The sequence below is a fragment of the Dipodomys spectabilis genome, unplaced genomic scaffold (genome assembly GCF_019054845.1).
Source record: "Dipodomys spectabilis isolate Male_0828 unplaced genomic scaffold, ASM1905484v1 ptg000173l, whole genome shotgun sequence".
Classification (NCBI taxonomy): Eukaryota; Metazoa; Chordata; class Mammalia; order Rodentia; family Heteromyidae; genus Dipodomys; species Dipodomys spectabilis.
The window spans coordinates 1,019,289-1,031,395 of record NW_024870850.1 but is presented as its reverse complement, the minus strand read 5'-3'; the positions used below and the strand labels follow the sequence as shown (position 1 = coordinate 1,031,395).

At 37.5% G+C, this 12,107-nt stretch overlaps 1 pseudogene; it reads left to right on the top strand.

Moving 5' to 3' along the window:
• Window positions 1-785: 785 nt before the first annotated feature.
• Window positions 786-12,107, top strand: part of LOC122119853 — a 28,010-nt pseudogene continuing 16,688 nt past the window's right edge.

Here is a 12,107-nt window from a genome sequence, read left to right as displayed (position 1 = left end):
GGGGTGCTCAGTATGCCCCTGGTCATGAATTTACATCTATTTTTTGAGGGACCGGGAGCAGTCTTCCAGCATCCAGATATGATATCTGGGAAGGAAAGCACTGGTCTCAATTATGCTTTAATGGGAGGTTGTCTCTGGACAAGTGCTGGGTTGGCAGATGCAGGCCTCAGAGGGAGTGTCTTCACTTGTATCCTAGAGTGGCATCTGACTTGTCCCCAGCTGGTTTCTACTTCACATGGACGTACGGAGTGTGGCCCTGCACTGGCAGGCTCTTGGTCCAGACCTGACTTGCTTGCACCTAGTTGGTGGCAAATGATTGGCCCCAGTCTGGCTCATGAATGACAAGTGGCTTGTGCTTGGCCCTAGGCTAACTCACACTGGGTGAACTAGTCTGGCTCAGCACCAAGGCTGGCAAGCTCTTCTCTGATGGGTGGGTACTTTGTATGGCATGAGGTTGGGGCTGTGGGGACTAAGTTCAGGTGTCAGGGGTGGGCGTGAGATATAGAAAGGACCTGCTCCCATCAGGTGAGAGTGAGATTATCCAGAGAGTCTTTTAGCAGATCAGAGTTTTCTACAGGCAGTGAGGACTGGGTAGAATGCTTGGTCCTATTGCTGAATCAGTTTTAGTACCAGGGGTCTCTCGTTGGAAACAGACAAGTGAAGGGTTTGAGGAAGTCTTCTGGCCTCTTTGTCTTCTTCAAGTATGGTGTCCATAGAGGTAGGGGTTGGGCCTAGCACTCTGGGTCACCAGCAATGCTGGCAGTCCCAGGAGATTGGTCCCTAGCATGGTACTCACAGTTCCTGGTGCTCATTCTGGGCTGACAGACAGCACTGTGAAGGTTTTCTGCCTCATGATGCTGCAGTCTCATGTTGTTGATCTGTGTCCCAGGGTGCACGAGTCAGGATCCGAGTATTGTGAACATTTTCTGCATCTGGATGCTGTGGACTCACGTTGATCTGGATCAATGTATGTGTTGATTAGGGTCCTGGCATTGGGAAAATTTTCTGCATGTTGATACTGTGATCTCACATTGCTGATCTGTGCCACTGTGTGCTCTGGTCAGGGTCCTGGGCAGCCTTGGGGTCACTATTTGTGAACTTGTCATCATTATCTATATTGCAATTTTACCGTTAGTCTGCATTTAATAACAACAATGGTGCTTGCAACAGAAGTAATAGGTATTGAAGAAAGACAAAAGATTAAGCGAAAGGAATAGGAAATATATTTAACAAAATTCTTCAGACACCTTCCTGAACATCCAAAATGATAGAACCATTCAGATACAAGAAGCCTTTAGAACCCCAAACAGACCAGACCAGAACAGAACGTTTCACTCCCACATTGCTATCTGAACAGAATCAATAGATACCAAGGAAAGGATCCATAAACTGTAAGGGACAAAAGATCAATGACCTGCCTATAAAGCAAAACCAATCCCAATAAATACAGATTTCTCAGCCAAGACCATGAAAGCAAGGAGAGCCTGGAATGAGGTATGCTATGCCTTAATGGCAAATAACTACCAACCAAAAATAGTATATACAGATAAGCTCTCCTTCTTAACCAAGAGACAAATAGAAACCTTTCACAACAAGAAATATGGAAACAATTGATCTCCACCAAACCAGAATTAAAAAAAAATACTCAGACATTCTGCATATAGAACCCCAACAAGAACACAATATTGACAGAGAAAACCATATCAAAGAATCAGATAAATATAGTAAGAAAGGAGAAGGCACAGCACCTAAAAAAGTGGATAACAAGCCAGGAACTTCCAGAGACTTCTCAGTCCTAACTCTCAATATTAATGGACTTAAATCTCCTATTAAGCAACATACATTAACTAGCTCAATCAAAAAGAACTATGGCCACCTAAACTCTGATAAGAGAGCAAAAACCCAGGATGGAAGGACAGCCTCCTTGACACATGGTGCTAGAAGAATTGGCCATACACATGCAGAAAACTGAAGTTAGATCCTTATATAACACCTTGCACTAGAATCAATTTCAAATGGATCAAAGACCTCAGTGTCAGACCAGATACTTGTAATATTACCAGAAGTGTTAGGGGAAATACTAGGGCTCCTTGGCACAGGTCAAAACTTAAGTAAAGATCCAGAAACATGACAAATCAAAGAAAGGCCAAATAAATGGGATTACTTTAAACTGATGAGTTACTGCCTAGCAAAGGACATACCTAGCAGAATAAATAGAAAGAATGGGAGAAGATTTTTATTAGCTACACAACAGAGAAGGGCTTCATATCTAAAATATGAAACTTCTTTGAAGAAGAAATAAGAACGGCCATTAGATACAGGAAGAAATGTTCAACTTCTTTTGCCCATAAAAGAAATGGTAATTTAATCACCTTGGGAGTCTACTTCATCCCAGTTAGAATGGCCATTATCAAGAAAACAAATAATAACAGATGCTGGCAGAGATGTGGCCAAAGGGGAATTAAATTGTTAGTGGGAGTGTAAGCTTGTTCAACCACTCGGGAAAGCACTACGGAAGTTCCTCAAAAGAGTAAACATAGAACTTCCCTAGGACCTAGCAATCCCACTCCTGGGCATTTATCCAAATGAACATAAATTGGTCCACACTAAAGCTACCAGCACAACCATGTTCACTGCAGCACTGCTTACCATAAGTAAAATTTGGAATCAACCCAGATGGCCCTCAGTAGATGAATGGATCAATCAAGAAAATATGGTATATACCCACTATAGAATTCTATGCTTCCACCAGAAAGAATGACATTGTCCCATTTGTAAGGAAATGGAAAGGCCTGGGAAAAGTATATTAAGCTAAATAAGCCAGATCCAAAGAAACAGGCTCTGCATGGTTTCCCTCACTTGTAATAATTAAAATATGTCTAGGATATTCTTAGCAGAGGATCACAATGGCTCAATAGTTGTGTCTATATGACTATATAACAAAATACTTATTGAAATCAAATCAAAAGAAGGTTTTTTCTTGTATGATTTGTAGACACTTCTTTTTTCTTTCTTTTTCTTCCTTTTTTATTTCCTGTTGTCACTTTTTTCTGTACCTTTTCTCTTGCATATAAATTCATCCAATTTGGAAAATGGAAAAGGAATCACAGAGACAGTAGGACAAAAAATGAAACAATTCGACAGTGGTACTCAACACACACTTCTGAAAATGAGGAAATGGAGTCAGAGGCACAGTGGGAGAAAATGGAGTGGCTAACACTGTTCAAAAAGAAATGTACTCATTATCTTACTTATGCAACTGTATCCCTTGTATGCCATCTTTACAATAAAACTTTAAAAAATAGAATTCCAAAGATGGATGGTTATAGTCTACATAACTTCTCCTAAATTTAGTCTTACAATGAATTCAATGTATGTACTAATATTTGATGAAAGGTATAGAGGCAAAATAGTGCTACTTTGCTCAACATGATTGAAAGTACTTCCATAGTTACTCTTTACTACATTATAAATATTACTTTTATGAAATAGATGTATGTAGCAATTCCTTGTTATATCATCAATTAATGTTTTTAGGATAGGCTTATAGCTTGAAAACCTTTATCTCAAACAATTCAAATAACTCATTATGGAAAATATTATTTCATACAAATTTATTGAATTCTGCTTTATATAATCATATGACTATCACACATGGTCACATAATGGCAATTCTTTCTATTCTCTTTTTAAATTTTCTGGTAAAGATGCTGTACAGAGAGGTTACTGTTACATCAGTAAGGTAGTTACATTTCTTGTCAGGCATTATTACCCCTCCTTTGTTTTTCTCTCACTATCCCCCTCTCCTACCTCCCCCATGCTATTCTCTTATCTTATTTTTTAAATTGTTGTAAAGGTGAAGTACAGGTGGCTTTCTCTTCTATTCATCACTTCCTCTTACTTATCTTTCATATCGCTACTACTATGATTGATTACATATCCAATTGTGGAACTCTATTATTTTTACTGCTGTTGCAATATAACAATGTTTTAGCAAAAAAAGTGTCAATGTTGCCTTTTGAGGTGGTATTATTTAGGACATCAAAGTGTATTCTTGTATTTGTAACATCCTCAATATATTTATCAAATAATGTTTAAGATATTTGTTTCTAATTGACTTATTTTTTCCTTCTGATGTAAGAAATTTTATGAATGGAATTGAACACTTACTACTGTGTAAAACACTAAATCTAGATTTTTGTGATGTGCTTTATGAGGCTACTGGCAGAATATTTTAAGCCTTTTGTATAATTTTTGTTAGTCTAGTGGCTTCAACACTGGGCCTGGGCACTGTCGCTGATCTTTTGTGTTCAAGGCTAGTGTTCTATGATTTCAGCCACAGCTCCACTTCCAAAATTTTAATTGCAGATGAGAGTGTCATGGACTTTCCTGCTCAACTTTACTTTGAACCATGGACCTCAGATCCAGCCACCTAAGTAGCTATAATTAGACATGAATCACGGAACCCAAGCTCTTGTCTAATATTCTAATGACACACTCAATAGTATCCCTTCCTACATTTTTCTTTGCAGTTTTAAGAGAACTTACACAATAGTTACATTCTGAAATGTAGGAAAGAAGAAAAGGTAGGCATGGAGGAATAGATGTATTGCAAAATGGTTGGATGGGAGACAGGCAATAGGTTAATGGCAGTGAGAGAAGTTCATGGGTAAATGGGTGGACATAGGAAAGGCAAAGAAAACTAAAACTAAAACATAGCAAGATATTAACATTTTACTGCTTTTTTCAAAAAGATTCCTGTGAATTCTAACAAAATACTAAGAACTACTCATGTATGAAGAAAACCATTAATTGAGCACATTAAAATTGTTTTGTAAAGTTGTGGGTGGAACAAGAAAGAGGGATGAGGGGAAATTTATTTTTTTAAAAATTCACAAACGTATGTCATAATGAATCCCATTTTTACAAATAAAAATGTAAGAAAATCTCCAGGCTATCTACAAATTCAATGTGAAACATACCAATAGTCCAACCTCATTCTTCAAGGAAATAGAAGAGGCAATCCAAAAATTCATACTGCACAATAAAAGACCCCAAATAGGAAAAAAAAAAAAAAAACCTTAACAGAAAGCACAGTTCTGGAGGAATATCAATACCAAATTTCAAACTCTACTACAAAGCCATAGTAATCAAAACAGCTTGGTACTGCCACAAGAAGAGACATCAGGAACAATGGAATAGAATTGAAAACCCAGAAATGAACCCACAAACCTACAGTCATCTATTCTTCCAGAAGGGAACTAAAAAAAAGAACAGAAAAAAGACAGCCTCTTCAGTAAATGGTATTGATAAAATTGGTTAATCACTTGTAGATAACTAAATCTAGATCCTTATATATCATCCTGCACCAGAATCAATTCCAAATGGATCAAAGACCTCGGAGTCAAAGCAGACACTCTGAAAACATTACAGGATAGAATAGGAGAAACCTTAGGCACAGGCCAAAATTTTCTTAAAAGAGAACCAGAAGCACAACAAATCAAAGAAAGGTTGGACAAATGGGATTCCATGAAATTGCAGAGCTTCTGCATGGCAAAGGATATAGTTAGCAAGATCAATAGAAAACCCATGGATTGGGAGAAGATCTTCACTAGTCATACAACGGACAAGGGTCTCATATCTAAAATATACTTGGAACTCAAAAAATTAAATCCAGCAACAACAACACCTCCAAGAAACAACTGCTCAATAAATAAGTGGACTAAAGACTTAAAGAGAAACTTCTCTGAAGTGGAAAGAAAGATGGCCAATAGACACATGAAGAAATGCTCAACCTCCCTAGCCATAAAAGAAATGCAAATCACAACAACATTGTGATACCACCTCACCCCAGTTAGAATGGCAAAAATCAAGAACTCTAATAACAACAGATGCTGGAGGGGATGATAGAATGGAACCTTACTTCATTGTTGGTGGGAGTGTAAACGTGTTCAACCACTTTGAAAAGTAGTATGGAGGTTCTTCAAAAGACTCCACATAGAGCTCCCCTATGACCCAGCAATCCCACTTTTGGGCATTTACCCAAATGTTTACAAACAAGACCACACTAAAGCTACCAGCACAAGTACATTTATTGCAGCATTATTTACTATAGCTAAGATCTGGAAACAACCCAGATGACCCTCAATAGATTAATGGATCAAGAAAATGTGGTATATATACAAAATGGAATTCTATGCCTCCATAAGAAAGAATGACACTGCCCCCTTTGTTAGGAAATGGAAAGACTTGAAAAAAATTATATTAAGTAAAGTAAGCCAAGTCCAAAGAAGCATAGGTCTCATGATTTCCCTTATTTGCAATATCTAGTATATGTATGAGTAAAGCAGAAAAGGTCAGATAAGGTGATGTTAGGAAAATGAACCCTAGGATATGTATTCTAATGTTTTTTTTTTCTTTCATGCATTTGTTTCTAACAAATAATTAAAATTAAATCTGAATTAAATGAATTAGAGTCCAAAAAAGCATAGAAAGAATTAACAAAATGAAGAGTTTGTTCTTCAAAAAATTAATAAAATTGACAGACCCTAAGCAAACCTTATGAGAAAAAAGAGAACACACCCAAATAAACAAACTCAGAGATGAGAATGGAAACATCACTACAGAAACAGCCAAGATTCAGAATAGAAAAAGGGGGTACTTCACAAAATTTATGCTATTAAGTTTGAGAATCTGAAAGATATGGACAAATTTGTAGCAAATATTGACATGCCAAAACTAAACCAAGATGAGTTAAACTGTCTTAACAGCCCCATATCAAGCATTGAAATAGAAACAGCAATAAGAGACCTCATCTAAGAAAAGTCCAGGACCAGATGGTTTTACAGCAGAATTCTACAAGGCCTTCAAAGCAGAGCTGACACCAGTACTTCTCCAACTCTTCAATGAAATTGAAAGAGAAAGTTCACTACCAAACACATTCTATGAAGTCATCATAACTCTCATCCCAAAACCAGGCAGGGACTCATCCAAGAAAGAGAACTATAGACCCATTTCTTTGATGAACATTGATGTAAAACTTCTCAACAAAATTTTGGCCAATCAACTTCAACAATCCATCCAAAAAGTCAAACACCACGATCAAACAGGATTCATTTCAGGGATGCAAACCTGGTTCAATATATGCAAATCTATTAATATAATTCATCACATCAACAGGAGCAAGGATAAGAACCACGTGGTTATCTCAATAGACGCAGAAAAAGCATTTCACATGATCCAACACCCCTTTAAGATGAAGGCTCTAGAAAACCTAGGAATCCATGGAACATTCCTCAATACAATAAAGGCTATATATGACAAATGTACAGCCAGCATTATACATAATGGTGAAAGTTAAAGCCATTTCCTGTAAATTCAGGAACAAGACAAGGGTGTCAGCTCTCCCCACTACTCTTCAAACTAGTATTAGAATGCCTAGCTACAGCAATAAGATAAGATGCAGACATAAAGGGGATCCAAATAGGGAAGGATGAAGTAAAACTTTCCCTCTTTGAAGATGACATGATCTCGTATTTAAAGAACCCCATGGACTCCACTCCCAAGTTACTTGAGCTGATTCGAACCTTTAGCAAAGTAGTAGGGTACAAAATTAACCCTCAGAAATCAATGGCTTTCCTGTATGACAATAATGAGAAGAGCACAGCTGAAATTAGGAAAGCAATCCCTTTTGTAGTAGCCACACAAAAAATAAAATATCTAGGAGTTAACTTAACAAAAGAGGTGAAGGACCTGTATGACGAAAATTTTTAAAACTGAAAAAGGGAATTAAAGAGAACTACGTAAGTGGAATAACCTCCCATGCTCCTGGATTGGGAGGATTAACATTGTGAAAATGACAATATACAAAAAACTATCTAAAAATTCAATGGGATACCTATCAACATTCCAACTTCATTCTTCAATCAAATAGAAGAAACAACCCAAAAATTCATATGGAATAATAAAAGATTCCGAATTGTATAAACAATCCTTAGTAGAACGAACAGCACTGGAGAAATATCAATACCAAATTTCAAACGCTACTACAAAGCCCTAGTAATCAAAACAGCGTGCTACTGGCACAAGAATAGACCTGAGGACCAATGGCATAAGACTGAAGACCCAGAAATGAACCCACAGACCTATAGCTACCTAATCTTTGACAAGGGAGATAAAGAAATAGAATGGAAGAAAAGACAGTCTTTTCAGTAAATGGTGCTGGCAAAATTGGTTAGTCACTTGTAGAAAACTAAAACTAGGTCCGTGTATATCACCCTGCACCCAGAATCAACTCCAAATGGATCAAAGACCTCAAAATAAAAGAAGGCTCCATGAAAACATTACAAGAAAGAATAGGAGAAACTCTAGGGCTCCTTGGCACAGGTAAAATTTTTCTTAATAGAGACACAGAAGCACAACAAATCAAAGAAACGTTGGTATTGCATGAAACTGTAAAGCTTCTTCAAAACAAAGGACATAGCTAGCAAGATCAACAGAAACCACGGATTTGGAGAAGATCTTCACTAGCCATACAACAGACAACGGTCTCTTCTCTAAAATATAGCTGAAACTCAAAAAATAAAATCTCCCAACAACAAATCCTCAAGGAAACAACTGCCTGATTAAAAAATGGGCTAAAGACTTAAAGAGAGACTTCTCTGAAGAGGAAATAAGAATGGCCAATAGACACATGAAGAAATGCTCAACCTCTCTAGCCATAAAAGATGCAAATCAAGACAACACTGAGATTCCACCTCATCCAGGTAGAATGGCTACAATCAAGAAATCTAATAACAACTATGTTTATCACAGCATTATCTACCATAGCTAAGATATGGAACCAACCCAGATGCCCCTCAGTAGATGAATGGATCAAAAAAATGTGGTATATATTCACAATGGAATGCTATGTCTCCATCAGAAAGAATGACATTGCCCCATTTGTTAGGAAACGGAAAGACTTGGAAAAAATTATATTAAGTGAAGTAAGCCAGGCCCAAAGAAACATAGGTCCCATGGTTTCCCTTATTTGCAATAACTAGTATATGTCTAAGTCAAGCAGAAAAGGTCAGATAAATTGATGTTAGGGGAATGAACCCCAAGATAAGTATTCAAATGTTTTTTTTCTCTTTCATGCAATTGTTTCTAACATATTTATGGATTTCTATGTTTCTTTTTATGTCCCTCCCCCATGGTATAACCCTGCTTTCACTGTATTTGATGTTGGTATAATTTGTGGAGGGACAGGGCAAAAACTAATCGTTTAACTAGGGATACAGGTGGACCCATTGCAACAATGAGATGTACAAGTCGTTATGTCAAAAAATTAACTTTACAATTTTGGTGGGTGAGGGAGGATGGTGGGGAGGTGGGGGAAGTATGGGAAGGGCGGGAAGGGGAAACAAAGAGGAGGCAACCATGCTTGATAAGAAATGTGCTCCTTATCTTGCCCATGTAATTGTAACTCCTCTCTATGGTATTCTCACAACAGAAAAAAAAAAAAAAAAGAAAGAAATCTAGTAACAAGAGATGCTGGAGGGGATTTGGTCACAAGGGAATCCTACTGCATTGCCGGTGGGAGTGTAAACTTGTTCAACCACTCTGGGAAGCAGTATGAAGGTTCCTCAAAACACTCCACAGACCCAGCAATCCCATTTTGGGGCATTTACCCAAAAACTCACAAACAAATTCATACCAAAGTACCAGCATAACCATGTTTATCGTGGCATTATTTATCATAGCTAAGATATGGAACCAACGTAGATGCCCCTCAGTAAATGAATGGATCAAGAAAATATGGTATACATACACACACACATATACACATATATATATATATATATATATATATATATCTTTGAATTCTATGCCTCCTTCAGAAAAAATGACATTGCCTCTTTTGTTATGAAATGGAAAGACTTGGAAAAAATCATATTAAGTGAAGTAAGCCAAGCCCAAAGAAACATAGGTCCCACGGTTTCCTTTGTTTGCAGTGACTAGTGCATGTCTAGAACAAGCCAAGAAGGTCAAAGACTATGTACATAGGACCACATGAGAAGTTAACCAAAATATACTCCAAGACAGGGACACAACAGCTTTTTTTCTTTCTTGCTAGTGTTTTTAATGTACTTACAATACACTAATTGATTCTTTTGCTTCTATTTTATGTTCTTCCCCCATGGCATAAGCCCTGTTTTCACTCGATTTGATGCCAGTGCTCTGCACCTTGTATATATATTTTTGTAATTTGGGGAGGGGAAGGAATATGGCAGGATGCTTAAATGCAGATGCAGGTTGACCATCGTGACCACGAGATGTACAGGACACTATATTGAAAACGAACTTTACAATGTCCAGGTGGGGGGTGGCAGGAGGAGTTGGGAAGGTGGGGAGGGAAGTGACAGTAGGGGAAAAATAAAGGAGGAGATAACAATGCTCTCTTTGAAATGTACTCATTACCGTACTCATGTAACTATAACCCCTCTGTACAATATTTTTACAAAAAAATAATATATTAAAACAAAAAAGAAAATATAAAAAGGAAAACAACAGCAGTTAATTTATAGTTGTAAAAAAATTAATTTCTCTTTTCTTTGCTCTGGCCTAAACCTACTAGAGGACCAAGATCTCTCCTTATGCCTCCCCTGAATCTAGCACCAGAACCCAATGACTGAAATACATTCTTCCTTATTCAGAACTTGAACTTTCTCAATCGTCTCCATTTTCCCCATTTGTCATGGCCTTTTTTCTACCTTAGTCACTACATTGAATATTTAATTAACTTTCTTTTACCAAACTTGCTCTAAGGAAGGAAAGGTAAATAATTTCCATCCTTACACATTATTCAACAGAGTTTGGAATAATTGGCATAAATGTACAATACCTGAATGTTTCTGGAGCACTTTCTTTGTCAGTCATGAACTTGAACTTTGGGCCTGGATGCTGTCCCTGTGCTCTTCAGCTCAAGGTGAGCTCTCTACCACTTGAGCCACAGTGTCAATTCCGGTTTGCTGGTGGTTAACTGGAGATAAGAGTCTCACAGACTTTCCTGCCAAGGCTGGCTTTGAACTGTGATCCTCAAATCTCAGCCTTCTGAGTAGCTAGGATTACCAGCGTGAGCCACCAGCACCCCAGGTGTTTATTGCTTTTTTTTTTTTTTTGATAAGGCATTATTTCTTCTTAACTCATCCTAGAAATTTCTAGATTTGCAGACTCCTCCGCCCTTTTCTGATTCCCTCAGAGGAAATTGACCACACACATTTTTGTGGTTCCTTTGGGCCGCAGTCACACATGGTGGTTCCTCACTTCTCACTGGGAAAATGACCACTCCCCTGCTTCTGTATATGGCAATTTTCCACCTGAATTCTGTGGAACACTTAAAAAATGGTGGGTGGAACCTTTTCAACAATTCAGAAACTCTGGCAAGTCCATTTTTAAAACACCTTGTAAAAGGCTCACCTGTACTCAGGTCACATTGCCACTGTTTTGCACACAAATGGCATCGGGAATGAAATATTCAACACACAATGATTCTAAGGATATGGAGAACCTGCACTTTTTACTTATGTAAGTAAAGGATAAATTCTTTCATGTTATCTGTGCATATGATTATGAGAAAAAAATCTGCTAGGTTTCCTCATAGAGTACCTGCAAAATTCGGAAACATTAGCTCTATCTGACACAGTTTAATTCTTAAAAATACTAAGTGGAAAAATGATTCACTGTAGAAGATTCCTTTCTCCACATCTTCAAAGCAACTTCTGGCTGCAAGGAGACTTGTAGTCTATGATCCAGGAAGGTTACCTATGGTTGTCTCACGTGTGTACACACAAGCACAGTACATGGGCTGATTAAAGATGTCCACTAACAGAGCTTCTATTTCTATGACACATTGGAGCCATCTTCTAAATGCTGTGGCCAGGTGTCTCATGATCCCCTAATTTGTGATTGATCCTTGTTTTCTTAGTCCTTGGAAATTCAGAAGCTAAAATTTAAGATAAAGCTCTACTGTACACATCACAAAAACTATGAAATGTTTTGTATAAGCTGTCACTTCCTAATTAAAACTTTAAATAGCTCAGTAAATAAGAACAAGAATTTACAGA